The following is a 15,220-nucleotide window of genomic DNA, read 5'->3' as shown; positions in this document are numbered from 1 at the left end:
AATGAACAAGAGGAGATTAAAATGACTTCCTGGTTGCTAACGTGACTCAGTCACCAGCACAGGATATAAAGGGTGAATAACAAAATCTGTGGTAACATACATTCAGGTTTGGTAATGTTTGAGACATCCGTGTGTCCAGGCAATACTGATATCATTACATCATTGATTTATATACCCAAATCAATAGCCAAAAGCAAGGCTTGTTAGTGGCAGAGCTAAATGTAGAATCAAGCATGCTAATCCCATCAGGTAGTGTACCGGCAGGAATCAGAATGAGTACATGGTTCATGTGGCAAGAATTAATGACAAGGATGTGATGTTAAAACAAACCAAGGGAATGAGGCACCTAGAAACCAGCAACAATGGGGAGCTGCTACAGCTTGCAATGTCAAAGGAACAAGGGGAAGAAAGAAAGTACTAGAGACTGAGAATGGAAACCGTAGAGGAGGGACATCAGTTGGAAATTTGAGTAGTGGAGGGATGCAGTGACTGACCAGCTTAGCCCAAAGCAGAAATGAAGCACGGAAGAAATTTTCTGGCCTACCTCTCCTCCATTGTCCTGACTCTTATTGGCCAAACCCATGCAGAAGGAAGCCAGAGCTCAAGGGAATTCTGGATAATGCAAGTTCACAGAAACTAGCCTCCAGGGACATAGAGGTAAGTATAGGAATACAGAGAACAAATCTGTAAAAGAACCATCATCATCACACTGGCTGCTGTTCAAAGATCTCCTCTGGGGAGTTTACAATGACCTGGAGGAGGAAGAACAAAATGGCACATGTGAAATAATTATGAAGAAGCTGTCCTGGACTTGAGATCATTGAGATGTGAGTTCCAATCCCTATTCTGCCACTTACCGGCTCTGTGACTAGACAATTTGTAATATTTCTCTAAGCTTTCACCTATAAAATGAAGATAAAAATACTGAGTTTAGAGAGTTATCATGACAATTTGATATTTTATGTAAACGTTTAACCCAGTGTTTGTTGTAAGTTAAGAACTTTGTGAATGTTAAGAGGAAAGAGGGATGATGACAACGAATGGCAATCCTAAAAAGATTAGTATGAGCTGGAATAGACAAGGGTTTGCCTGGTACAGCTGAATGATAGGCAAGATACAAGGAAGTGCATGGGGAATACAAGCATGCTTGATTGAGGACATGGAGTTGTGAACAGCCTGGTGTATGGATGACTATGATAGAATTGATGGAGTTGAAAGGCTTACTTAATCTCATGCCATCTGTGAGTGCCAGCAGCCCAGGACAGGGACACATCCCATACTTTTATCACCCCAATCTTCTCCTGTCAGCTAACCTTGTGGCCATCAGCTCTCACTTCTCTGCTAAATGATTATTTTTGAATGCCTTAGGACACTTTTCCCTTGAGGGGCTAAATACAATTCTGCAAGTGGTAAGTGATGTTAAAAGAACAAATCTGAAGAATATACATTCTCCTGACTCGAGTCAGAGCAGAGAATACAGCTCAAAGAGGCTGAACCAAGACCTAGTTTTCACAAAGTGTTCCTTGGCAAAAATTGGCTTCTGGTACTCTCCAAATGCCTTTGGTTTCCAACAGCAAAATTCTAATCTGCTCCTTATATTCTAATGTCTCTTAATACCTGCCTCATCTTATGTCCTAGTTGTTATAAGTATGTTGGTAACACCCCTAACACACTATGAGGTCATTAAAAGAAATCATTTCCCTCTTATATATTGCAGCAATGGTCCCCCCAAGTACAAACTTGTACCAGAATCACCTGGGGTACTTGTTAAAATAGACTCAAAGGCAAGGTGCTTTAATTCCATCAGTCTAGGATGAGACCCGGAGGTCTAATTTCTTTTTTAAGTTTTCCAAGGAATTCAGATATGCATTCATTTTGAGGAACATCTGGTATTCAGCTACTAGGACATTATCTCCAACACCTACACCCAATGGCTAGTAGAGAGAGGAGGAAAAAGAAGTGGCTCAATTAGAAGAATCTTCTTATATCCCACGCCAAGACATTTTATTCTGAAAGCAGAGAAATGGGGAAAATGTTTTAAAAAGAAAGGGACACAGGTTTTACACAAACCATTCTGGCCACCACAGAAAGGTGATGCTCTAGAACTAAAGAAAATTTCTGAGGCTGAGCAGTAATTCTGGCAAACTGTGAGGTAGGTTTGAATTGGGGGCAGTGGAAGTGGAGAGAAGGGAAGAGAGGTGAACATCTCAGTAATGAAAAACAAGAATTAATGATCAAGTAGATGTGGGGAGGAAAGGCAGACAGAAGTGACCACCCCTGTGTTTCTGACTTGAGCGTATGGGTAGAAAGAGATCAGAGGGGAATTATAGAAAGTATAACAGATCTGGAGTTGGGGAAATTGTCTATAGGAAGGTCGTTAGCCAAATGATTGAGTTGACTTTCATGATCCAATATGATGCCCATGTTCTACATCAAAATATATTAATCTCAGAAGAACCATTTAGGGCCCAGGTTTAAATGTGGGAATTTAAAGATATTTAGAGGTTTTAAGGTGTTAGATGAAGCCACGTATGTATCACAATACTCCAGGGAGTGTTTGCTGATTGAAAGAAGGTGTATTGAGGAAGGAATACATCTGTGAAATAGGTTGAAAATAAACGGCCACCAAAAGGAGATTGGGAAACCAAATGAGTTAAAGGAAAACCAATGCAAAGAAAAGGCTGTAAAGTCATAGGTAATGAGCTCCCCATAATAGGAGTTATTCATGCATAAGACACATGGCATAATCGGTTAGTAGTTGCATCAGGAACAGAGCTGAATCCAGAGCAGAGAGAATAATATCAATACAGAGATATCAGAGAAAAAAAAATCAAATGGATCTATTTTTCACCACTTACTATTTAAATGATCTAGATGGATTAAATGATCTCTTGAAGCCTCATTTTTTTAAAATTTGTGCTATAAGTATCCATTTCACAGAACTGTAATAAAGATGGAAATAATATTAAAGGGATTCTTTAAATGTACATTCCCTCTCCTACGTTTAATCCATATATAAAAATTTCAAGAAAGTATGACAAAATGTCTTCTTTCATTAGGTGCATGTCCAAGCTTTCCCATTTTACCACTCAACTTTAAATTCTGTTGTCATTTTTTTTTTCCTATAAATAATGGGTATATTTTCACATGCTGCAGAAGAGGTTGCCCTTTTGGGAGAGGATCAGACAATACCTCCAAATCTAATGTTGTTAATACTGCATTCTAGAAGATAGGAGGGCACTGAAATTAAGCTTCTTCCCAGCAGCTTGTGAAAGTCATTCTTTTTATCCTCTTGAATTTTGGGACCGTTGCCCATCTCTTTTTCTGGCATCTATCCTGTTCTCTTGATTTCTGAAAGACTATCAGTAGGTCATACACAAACCATCATAATTTTTAAAGCAGAGAATGTCTTTTCCTCCTAGGTAAAACAACAAGCTTGAATTTTCTTTTACCTAAATGCCAACAAAGGAAAGAGGCCATTTAATTATTTGTCTTTTAAAACATGTTTTTCATTGCATTTGCAAAGGTTTACAAGGAATACATCTAGTGCTTAATTGCTTGTAGCTAGGGAATACAATTATTCTTCTGGAGTCTACCAAATATTTATTGTGATTGCCTCCGCCTAGGTTTCAGGCTCATACCACAAAGATTGAAACTAATTGAGCCCAAACCCCAAAGCTATTAAATGATGGCAGATTTGTGTTGAAAAACAGGAGTAATGTCAGGCATTTGACATGGGGGGCTGGGAGGCAGGGGAGTGGTGTTAATGTATTTTTCTGTGCTGCTAGAAAAAAACTGATTGACAGAACTCATTCTTTGCCACATAATTATGTACTTCTTTGTTGACCCATCTGGTCCCCTTAGCAGTGTGCTAATACCATCATAAAGCAATCAGATTAAATTGGTCTTCTGGTGATCAATGGTTAATATGGTTTCATACAAATTATTCTTAGACTGGGAAGCCTTTCCTATTAAAAATTATAAACAGAGCTCTGCATATTGACAGGGCTTTTCTCAATATTTGGGTATGCGGACTAAAAATCATAAGGTCTTACAGCATCTTTTTGACAGCAGTTTTTACAGACTACTATTTAAACTCAAAGGCTCCTGGGTAACCCCTTGCTTATACCTAACATCCCTTACAGATACATCCATCCTTAGCTGTTTTTCACTGCCACCTCATCTCTACTTAAAACCACAGCAGTTCATACTATTAGAATAAAAATCTTACTAAGAGTAAATAAATTAAGGAATGATGACAGAAGTACATCATAATAGTTGTTAAAGGGAAGAGAAGGGAAAAGTAGAGCAAATTTCAAAGTTCCAGAAGTCAGAAAAAGGGCCCGGATTTACAAAAGGGATAGCACTTACTCATGGGAACTTCAGCTATTCTCTCTCCTAGATAGCTCTTGATTTCCATGCTCAATCCCTAAGTCAGAATCTCATTTTCCATCTTACCCAGCATCCAGTCCATACTGACTCCTCTTCCTAAGGTACAGAATTAATCTCGTCACTCCTCTACCTCAGTTTCTTTGGTGACATCCCATGACTTATAACAAAGTCCCAATTTCCAAGAAATATATTCAAGCTCTTCATATTCTTCTCCCTGCCTATAAAGTGTGACTTACCTATTAGTGTAACTCTCATACACTCAAAACCCTAGCCACCCTAAAACATGCCTGGTCCTAGAGGATGACAGGCTATTTCATCTCTCTGCCTCTTCACCATGAAATTTTTTGTCTCTAATTCTCTTCTCCACAATTTTTCATTGCTGTTGTTAAATCTGTTCAATAATGGCCTTGGAAAACAGTTTGACAAATCAAGTGGAGTTAATCATAGACATACTCTATGGCCCAACCATTTCATTCTCAGATATATATCAAGAAAAATCTATATACGTGTGCATTAAAAAGCATGTAAAAGAAGTTTTCTTAGCATAGCTATTTGTAAGAAACAAATGCAAGTGGAAGCAAACTTACCATCAACATTCAGGTACCTAAGGGCAGTATATACATCAAATGGAACAGCACAAAATAATCAAAATTAATGAAAAGCTATAATATGCAACAACCCTTAGAAACAAAATATTAAAACAAAAGAGCCCAACATGGAAGATTACATGCTGCATGACTATACTTTTATATAAAGTTCAGGTATGGATGAAACTAGCGTGTGCTGTTAAATGTCACAATGGTTACTTTTGGGGAGGAAGGAGAGACCGTGACTGGGAGGAGGCATGATGACTTCAGGGTGCTCAAAAGGCACTTCAAAACAGCTCCTCTACCTGTATACTTAAGGTTCATGCACGTTCCTGTCTGTGTGTTATACAGAGTGAAGTTTTTTTTTTAATTCCTGTTTTTCAAAGTCAAGATCAATTATTACCTTTTCCTTAAAGTCTCAGCTGATCGCTCTCATTCAGAATTATTTTTTCTCTGAGTTCCTTATGGACCTAATTTTTCTCTCTCAAGGCATTTAATTAACATGCCTTGAATTTCAGGCATGATGACTACGTATGACATGGGTTAGGTAATTAAAAAGAAAGACTCTTTTTTAAAAAGCAAAGAAATAGAGAAAATTGGAAAGCTGTGATGACTAAATCTGGGTTTTGGTGGACCCTTCAAACTAACAATAGTAACATCCTGTCTAGGTCCATCTGCTGAAGTCAAAAATTCCTCCTTCTCACACTTGCCCCTTCTCCAGCTATAGGACGGTGTTTCTTGTTTTTGGTTTTTTTCTGGGTGCAACAGGATACAATGTGTTTTATGTTTCTAAATATTAGAAAGCAATGAGCAAAGAAGCCACCTAGCAAATGAAGCATGTCACACTGACCCAAAGTTGTGCCTCACAATACTTACAGGGACATGATTCATGAAAATCAGCTAAGTCATCTCCCAGAGCTCAGCAGTAACGTTCAGCCCTCAAATTCGAGTTTTCCAGGAGCATGAAGTGAAGCTGTCAGCTTCATCTATACTTAGCAAACCTAGACCTGTAGACTTTCTATTGCTCGAACCCTCACAACCAGCCATGCTTCTGCAGGACAATCCATTTCATTGCTTTCTGTAATCCCAGGTGGCCAAGATGTCAGCTTCCCAAGGGCATTTGTAAATTGCCTTGAAGCCAGTTAGTCCTGACCCTCTTCCCCAGAGAAAAGAATCTGAGGAAGAAAAACTGAGTTTTTCATAAAGTCACAGAGCAATCCTAGATGGCTACATCACTTAACTCTCTATGCTCACGAGTGTGTTTCCCCTCTACTGTACCCCCCACCCCCCACCCCGCCCCCACACTCATGTATTATGAGCTTACTAAGGACAAACTGTGTCATTCCCCAAAGCACTTTGCGCATTGTAGATAGTTGTTTCTTGACCACCTGGATGAAATATGGAAGAGCGTGGAAGTCATTTTCATTCCCCTGGCTCAGTTTTTCAAAGTATATGGAATGGACCATTATTCATCTGAGCCAGAGAGACGTTCTCAGCTTTTAAACGCCCAACTGCAATTTTTCTCTTTACTCAATTCCTATTTTAAATGAAGGAAGGAAGAAAAGGGAGGGAGGAGACTTCAAAGTTGCATTTAGACATACTCCCCAAAGCCTGGAAGCATGTATCGAGCAGTGGAAATATGACCTTCACAATATTTAATCAACACAGAAGAAATATTCATTCAGGCTTTCAACAATACTGTCTGGTCTGTTTCTTGCTTGATGCCACAAACTCCTGACAACTACCACCTACTTCTTTTTAACAAATGTAAAGGCTATCTTGATGTTTCTTCTTTTGACTCTTTTCCATATAAAATGCTATAGTTTAGATTCCCACTGGTAAGACTAGACTAGTTGTTTTGTTTCATATGTTTTTTGTTTTGCTTATTTCAGTCTAATTTTTTGATAGAGCTCCTAGATGAAATGTTTAAGTTTCTAGGCTACTAAATCTTATTCATTTATTCACTGGAGACTTGGCTATCCCAACCCTCCTTTATTATTTTTATTGTTGCTGCTGAGGCAAGTGTGTATGTCTGTTATTTCTTTTTTTTAAAGATTTTATTTATTTGCTCATGAAAGACACAGAGAGAGAAAGGCAGAGATGTAGGCAGAGGGAGAAGCAGGCTCCAGGCAGGGAGCTGGATGTGGGACTCGATCCTGAGACTGAGGATCACACCCTGAGGCAGGGGCAGGTGCTCAACCACTGAGCTACCCAGGCATCCCTGTTATTTCTAAACAGACATGGATCTGGTCTTCCCTTAGGCAGTAAAAGGCGTTGGGCTTTGTGCTTAGGCTAGCTGCTCTAACCAAACAACTAAACCCCAATTTTCAAAGACTCAGGGCTACAAATGTTTATATTTCATGTATATACCATTTCCCAGGGCCTGAGAGACCTGTCCATCCCATCAGTGGAAGCAGAAAGAGAACAGAGAAGGCATGATGCCTTCATTCAAAACAAAAGCAGGCCCAGAAATTACAGGCCCAGAAAAACACTTTTTGCAAATTATCATATGTTAGGTGTAGTACCAGGCCCTGGGAATACAAAGATGTGGTCCTTGCCCTCAAGGATCCCAGGTTTGGTCCTAAATCGAGAGATTGGATCGGTAAAGCAATATATCTGAACATCTGTGGAAGACACATATTAATTATTAAATGGATATCTAAATACAAATTATTAAAGTTCTTAAGGGAAGAAATATTCAGATTATGGAAGGAAAACAGAAGGATCAAGGAGAGGTTGGAGGAGACACTGATGAAGCAATTCTTCAAAGAAGGACCAATCTTCTACTTGACTAGTCTTCAATATTTTGTTCACTTTTCCTCAAAAATAATTTTGAATTACTATGTACCCAGTCCCATTTTAAGTTGATACCTGAAGTTTTTCATTTTAAGTTGGCATGAACAGGTTTTAATATAATTTTTTTTTTTTTTAGCCACAAACTCACATTTACTGAACTTCTGCCTTAGAATTCCAGGTTGTTTTATGCTTGAAATCCTCTTAAATTTCTCATTCTATAATATTGCTCTGCAAAAACATTTACCTAAAGTCAAATTCAACTTTTGAAGTATTTTAAGACTTTAGTTGTTAATGGTTGTTTTATGGATGGTGATACTATCAGCATATAATTGGTAAAGGAAGAGAACAGAACAGCAGTTGCCAAGGGTCAGACTGTGAGGGAATGTTATACTACAAAAGGAAAGCAAGGAGAGAATTTTGAGGGATGAGTAATATTTGAATATCTTCAGTTGGTGGCATTTACACAAGCCTTTGTATTTATCAAAATTCATAGAACTCAGTAACAAAAAGTCAACTTTAAAAATAAGTGTATACAAATTTAAAAAAAGAAATAAAATTGACGTTTGACATTTTTTTTCTTTGCAGCTCCTCTCTTTTTCCCTTCTGAAACTCCAAAGCTTTCATTTTAGCCAAGTATAAATTTTTCTCTGAAGTTATCTTTCCTTGATATTATCTGTATCTCAAATCCCAGCTACCATCTTATTTAGACTGAAAATTTTGAAAGGCATTATACTTTTCATTATACTTTTGATACTGTCCAATTGAGAAGTTTACTTTCCTCCTATTTCATATATTAGCATTTGCAAAGGCTAAATAGTATCAGTGGCAAAGTATCATGCCATAAAGAGAAAAAAAAGTATCCAAGTATGCATAGACTTTATCTTTATTGAGGACTTTCCAGCAAATTTCTCTTTTAAATCCCAAGCATTAAGGACCCCAGATATTTGATATAAGTCTATCTGACTTCTATTGCAAAATTTTTCTTTCCTTTTCCTTTTATATACTTCAGGCTTCAGACAGTTTGTAAACAAATAAGGACTCTGGCTTGTTGTGAAGAGGCAGGAACAAATACTGCAGTAAAATAATCTAATATTGTATAACAGCATAATGGCTCAACTACTTCACCACCAGAGAGCCCATACCAGCATCCACATCAGTCAGCTGTCACCCCATAACCAAAATACTATCCTGAAGATGGCAGCGTAGGAGTATCCTGAACTCATCTCCTCCCACAGACACACCAAATCTATAGCTACATATGGATCATTTCCCTTTGAAAAAGATCTGAAAACTACATCAACTGCTTCTCTACAACAACAACAAAAAAGCAAAAAGACCACATTGAGACCAGTAGGAGAGACAGAGATGGGGTTACTAAAAACCCCAATCCCGATTGAATAACATACAATAAGGAGGAATTTCAACAGTCTGGCATTTCTCTTGGAAGAGCAAGGTGTTAGCATTCCATATCAAGCACCCCAACCCCTGGGATCTGCACGACAAAGATGAGCCCCTAACACATCTAGCTTAGAAAATCAACAGGGCTGATTGTTCAGAGGTCTCAAAGTGCCGAAGGAAACTGAAATTCCCTTCCTGAAGGGCTTGCATACAATCTCACTTGCCCCTAACCCTGATGAAAAAACAGCAGTTTAAAAAGCACTTACTATATGTAAAAGAAATGCATTTGCTAACTAAAAGCATCTACTGGAGAAACAGGGTACAGTTGAAATTATCCCCAGAGATGAAGCCAATGGTATGTGCACAGATAAGCTTGGACATGGCACTTCCTGCAACCTTGATAAAACAGGAGGGGCAGGCATTTACACCACTATCCTGCTGCTTGCTGAAGCCAGAGAGTATGTGTAGTTGCAGCACTCTCCCACTTCCTCACTGGGGCAGGCAAGTATGAACCATCATGGCATTCTCTTGCTCCCTAAAGTCAACAAGCAGGGGAAGTTGTAACATCCCCTGCTCCCTGGCTAGGGCTGGTGAATGGAAGCACTCATGGCATTCATCCACTCCCAGCCTAAAGCAGGTGCATGCACAGAGATAAGGAACTCTTTCACTGTATTCCTAAAGGGCACCATCAAAACAAGACATTTTCCCACTTCTGTTCTGAAGCCAGTGAGTGAGCCCTGTCACTCTACCTCTATTTTGCTAAAGCTAAAAGGCATTCACACTCCACAAAGGATATCTTTGATTGTCTGGCTCTGGTGGCCAATGGGGCTGGTGTTCCTCAGCTCCTCAGAAAGTAACAATGGGAAAGACTATTCTTGGCAGGCCACAATACCCAGGGCACTACACAGACAGCAGACTGAAATACAACCCCAGGTTCCTGTGAAAAGGCCTACTTACTTAGCCTGGAACTTCAACCTGAGAGACAGACTTCAGGTTCCCCACACATCTAGAGGCTAACAAAGTGTCCCCCGCCCCCATGGGAAGATAATCAGGGAGAAACAATCTTTGCATACCCTTCTAGCATTGCTACAATATGGTGAGAGAGGAGACTTTACAGAAAGGAGTTTCTACACTTATTTCTACATTTCTCCAATTTTTACAATTGTTGCCTGGGATACATATCCAGATCTCCTGGAAGCCAGCTGTGTTTACAATTCTGGGCCCATAGGATGGTATATATATTTGCATACTTTAAAAGCTGCTGCTTCGGTTAGGCTTTCAATCAGCCTGAAACTAGAGGCTAAGTAAGATTCCTCCCCTTGGAATGGTCACTTAGGACAGGTCTCAGCACACCCTCAACAACAAGGATGTATCAAAAATAAATCAAGAGGTTTAGACAATCACAAAGGTTTGAGAAACAACCAAGAATTAGGGCAGGCTGAATAAAAAGTTTCATCATCTAAATGAGGCCACTCCTTCAAGACAGAGGTAGCTGCTTTATCTTATACATAGAAACAACAGAATCAAGCAAAATGGGGAAAGAGATATATGTTCCAAATGAAAGAACCAAAGAAAACCTCAAAAAGACCTTAATGATACAAAGGTATATAATCTGCTTGATAAAGAATTCAAATTAATGGTCATAAAAATGTTCGTTGATCTTGGGAGAAGAATGAACACATTGAGAACTTCAGCAAAAAAAGAAAATTCAAGGAAGTACCAAAGAGACATCATAGAACTGTAGAACACAATAAATGAACTGAAAATACACAAGAAAGGATCAAAAGCAGATTGGATGAAGTTGCAAAATCAGTAAGCTGGAAGACAACGCAACAGAACTCACCTAGACAGAGCAGAAGAAAGGAAAAAAGAATTTTTTTTAAAAAATGAAGGCAATGGAAGGGACCTACAGGACAACATCAAGCAGATTAATTGTGTTATAAAAGCCCCAAAAGGAGAAGAGAAAGGAGCAGAAAAGCTGTTTAAAGAAATAATGGCTAAAATCTTTCCTAGCCTAGGAAGGAAACAGACATGCAGACTCAGGAAGCCCAGAGAGCTCCAAAATAGATGAACCCAAAGAGAAACACACCAACCACATTATAATTAAAATACCCAAAGTTAAAGAGACAATTGCAAAAGCAGGAGATAAACAAATTTCTATAGATAAGGAAAACCCCATAAAACTATCAGCAGACTTTTCAGCAGAAACTTGGCAGGCTAGAAGAGAGTGGCAGGACATATTCAAAGTGCTGAAAGGAAAAACTTGAAACAAAAAATAGCAAGGTTATCATTCAGAATTGAAGGAGAGATAAAGAATTTTCCAGATAAGCAAAAGCTAAAGAAGTCTATCACTTCTAAACTAGCTTTATAACAAATGTTATAGGACTTCTTTAAGCCAGAAAGTAATGGAACTAATTAATAACAAAAAAACATACAATAGTAAAAAATTTCATTAGAAAGATAAACATAGTAAAGGCAATAGATTAATCATTTATAAAGATACTATTAAGATTAACTAAAACCGCAATAATTAGTTAAGGGATACATAAAATGAAGAGATGTAAAATGTGACATCAAAAACATAAAGCATGGGGCAAGGAGCAAAAATGGTTTTCGAATGTGTTCAAATTTAAATTGCTATCTACTTAAAATAGACTGTTATACATAGGATGACATATGAACCTTGCCTAGTAGCCACAAAGCAAAAAATATATAAATGAATAAATAAATAAACACACAAAAGAAAATGAGAAAAGAATCTAATTACGTAACATTAAAAAAAGTCATCAAACCACAATGCAGGAGAGAAAGAAAAAGAAAGGAACAGAGAGGAGGTATGAATATAGCCAGTAAGGAATTAACACAATAATTACTTTAAATATAAATAGGTTATATTCTCCAATCAAAACAACAGAGTGGCTGAATAGATAAAAAGACACATCTATATAATACCTATAAAAGGGGATGCCTCTTGAGCATCTTTGGCTCAGGGTATGACCCCAGGGTCCTGAGATCCAGTCCTGCATCAAGCTCCCTGCAGGGAGCCTGCTTCTCCCTTTGTCTGTATCTCTGCCTCTCTCTGTGTGTCTCTCACGAATAAATAAATAAAATATTTTTTAAAATACCTTCAAGAGACTTATTTTAGGACATATGCAGACTAAAAGCAAAGGGATGGAATAAGATATTCCATGAAAAAGGAAACAAAAGAAAGCTAGTATGGTCATATACAGGTTTGACAACATGGACTTTAAAACAGGTTCAAAAAAAAAAGGACAAAGAGGAGCACTACATAATGATAAAAGGGTCAATCTATCAAGAAGCTATAATGTCTATAAACATATACCCATCCCACATAGGAGCACCAAAATATATAAAGCAAATACTAACACACTTAAGAGAGAAATTGACAGCAATACAATAATGGTAGAGGACTTAACACCTCACTTACATCAATGGATGGATTGTTCAGACAGAAAATCAATAAGGAAACACCTTAAAGAAACTAAAAAAAGAAGGATGAAGTCCAAAGAGTACTAAAGATCAGGGTGAAAATAGAGACTACAAAGACAACAGAAAAGATCAATGAGGCTAAGAGCCTGGTTCCTTTTTTTTTTTTTTTTTTTTTTAGATTTTATTTATTTTGCTTCCTTATTTATGAGAGACACAGAGACACACACAGAGAGAGGCAGAGAAATAGGCAAAGGGAGAAGTGGGCTCCATGCAGGGAGCCCAATGAGGGACTTGACTCCGGGTCTCCAGGATTACATCCTGAGCTGAAGGCAGATGCCCAACCGCCAAGCCACCCAGGCATCCTGAGGCTGGTTCTTTGAATGAATAAACAAAATTGGCAAACCTTTATCTAGACTCACCAAGCAAATAAAAGTACTCAAAAGAAAAAAAAATCCAAGAGAAGTCATAACAACAAATACAAAAGATAAGAGACTACTATGAACAATGAAATACCAACAGGTTGGACAACTTAAAAGAAATGAATAAATTCCTAGAAACTTACAATCTTCTAAGACTGAGTCATAAAGAAATAGAAAATGTGAATAGACCAGTTATTAGTAATTGTAGTGAATCAGTAATCAATAACCTCTGAAAGGAAGTCTGGGACCAAACAGCTTCAATTATGCCAAACATTCAAAGATAATTTAAAAAATCTATCCTCCTCAAACTTCTACAAAAAACTGAAGGGTAGGGAATGCTTCTATCTCACTTTTCAAGGGAAATATTACCCTGACAATAATATCAGACGAGGATGTCCCAAGAAAATTATAGCTGAATAGTTCTGATATTCAAAATCCTCAACAAAATATTAAGAAACTGATTTGAGCAATATTTTATTAGGATCATAGACTATGACCAAGTGGATCTATCCCAGGGATTCAAGGATGGTTCAACAGCTACATATCAAGCAGCATGATATACCACAGTAACAGAATGAAAGATAAAAATATGATCATTTCAATAGATGCAAAAAGAAAGCATCTGACAAAATTCAATATTATTTTATGATGGAAATTCTCAAAGTATAGAGGAGATGTACCTCAACATAACAAAGGCTATATATGACAAACCCATAGCTCATGTCATACTCAATGGTAAATACCTGAAAGCCTCTCCTCTAAGTTCAGGAACAAGACAAGGACTCCCACTTTCACTGTTTCAATTCAACATAGTATTGGAAATCCTAGCCACAGCAATTAGACAAGAAATAGAAGGCACACAAATTGGAAAGGAAGACGTAAAACTGTACTATTTGTAGATACTAGTACAGAATTCATAAAAAAAAAACACTAAAAAAAAAACCCAGCTAGATCTAATAAAGTCAGTAAAGTTACAGGATACAAAATTAATATACAGTGGGTGGGGAAAGATCACTGGTGAGATCCCCGGAGGAGACTCACACGCTGGCCCCCACCCAGTCAGCCTAGCTCCCTGGTAATGAAGACGACACTCATCTTCAACAACCACAGGAAGCTGTGGCTCTCCATGTTCTGCTAACCTTACAATGAAGATAGACAACAACAAATCATCAGGGAGACATTCCATTTGGTATCTAAGGGGTAAAAATGTTTATAATTTACAAGGAGGAGGATTGTTAACTGGAAAATCTGACAACAAACTGGTTTACAAACATTATACACATGACGTTTTGTCTTCTGTGTGTATTCTTCAGAAAGCGAACTTGGCATTTTGGATCTACTTCAAGTATCTGTGGAAACATTAGACCAGTGTTTTGAAAATGTCTCTGAACTGGGTTTAATTTTCCATGTAGACAAGGTTCACAATATTCCTTAAAAAAAAAAAAAAAAGATGAGAGAGAGAGAGAGTGAAAGAGAGAGAGCAAGCAGGCGGAAGGGCAGAGGGAGAGAGAATCCTCAAGCAGACTCCCTGATGAGTTGTAAGCTCAACACAGAGCTCGATGCCAGGACCCCAAGATCATGACCTGAGCTGAAACTAAGAGTCAGATGCTTAGTCAACTGAGCCACTCCTGTGCCCCAAGGTCCATAGTACTCTTGGAGAAATGATGATGGGGGGATGGTAATGGAGACCAACATGAATGAGATTGTTACACAAACTGATGCACAAAATAAACTGGAGAAATCTGTGGCTGAATAAGACCGAGCTCTGGTCTGTGCTATATCATCTGTAAAGAATATGAATTTTCCTGAAATCCCAAGAAATATTAACATTGGTGACGTGAGTATAAAAGTGCCAAACCTGACCTCTTTTAAAATACAAAATTAAAAAGGCCACTCCCTGGTAAAATCTGAGGGAAAAGTCATCTAGATTTACTATGCAGTTGTTTACCAAAGATAGAGGATGAGAGTCTTAACTTTTGCTGTTGGGTTTAAGTCAGGGTACTATATAGACCTGTGTAAAATCAATGTGGATGTTCAATGCTGATTTTCTTGTTCAGTGATTTTGAAGAAATTGAGTAGTTCCAGTTTCCATATTTCTCTTTTCTGAACTGCATTCCTATGCCCACCTAAGGCATGCCTCTCTATATTGGCTACTACATTATTTCAAAAGTTTTTGAG

General features: G+C 38.0%; 1 pseudogene; it reads left to right on the top strand.

Annotated features, from left to right (window-relative positions):
* LOC112919186 (AP-3 complex subunit sigma-1-like) overlaps positions 1–14,927 on the top strand; it is a 67,557-nt pseudogene extending 52,630 nt beyond the window's left edge.
* Positions 14,928–15,220: the final 293 nt, after the last annotated feature.

Source organism: Vulpes vulpes, chromosome 5, assembly GCF_048418805.1.
Source record: "Vulpes vulpes isolate BD-2025 chromosome 5, VulVul3, whole genome shotgun sequence".
NCBI classification, from domain to species: Eukaryota; Metazoa; Chordata; class Mammalia; order Carnivora; family Canidae; genus Vulpes; species Vulpes vulpes.
The sequence above is the reverse complement of the archived record's forward strand: the minus strand, read 5'-3'. Positions and strand labels throughout refer to the sequence as shown.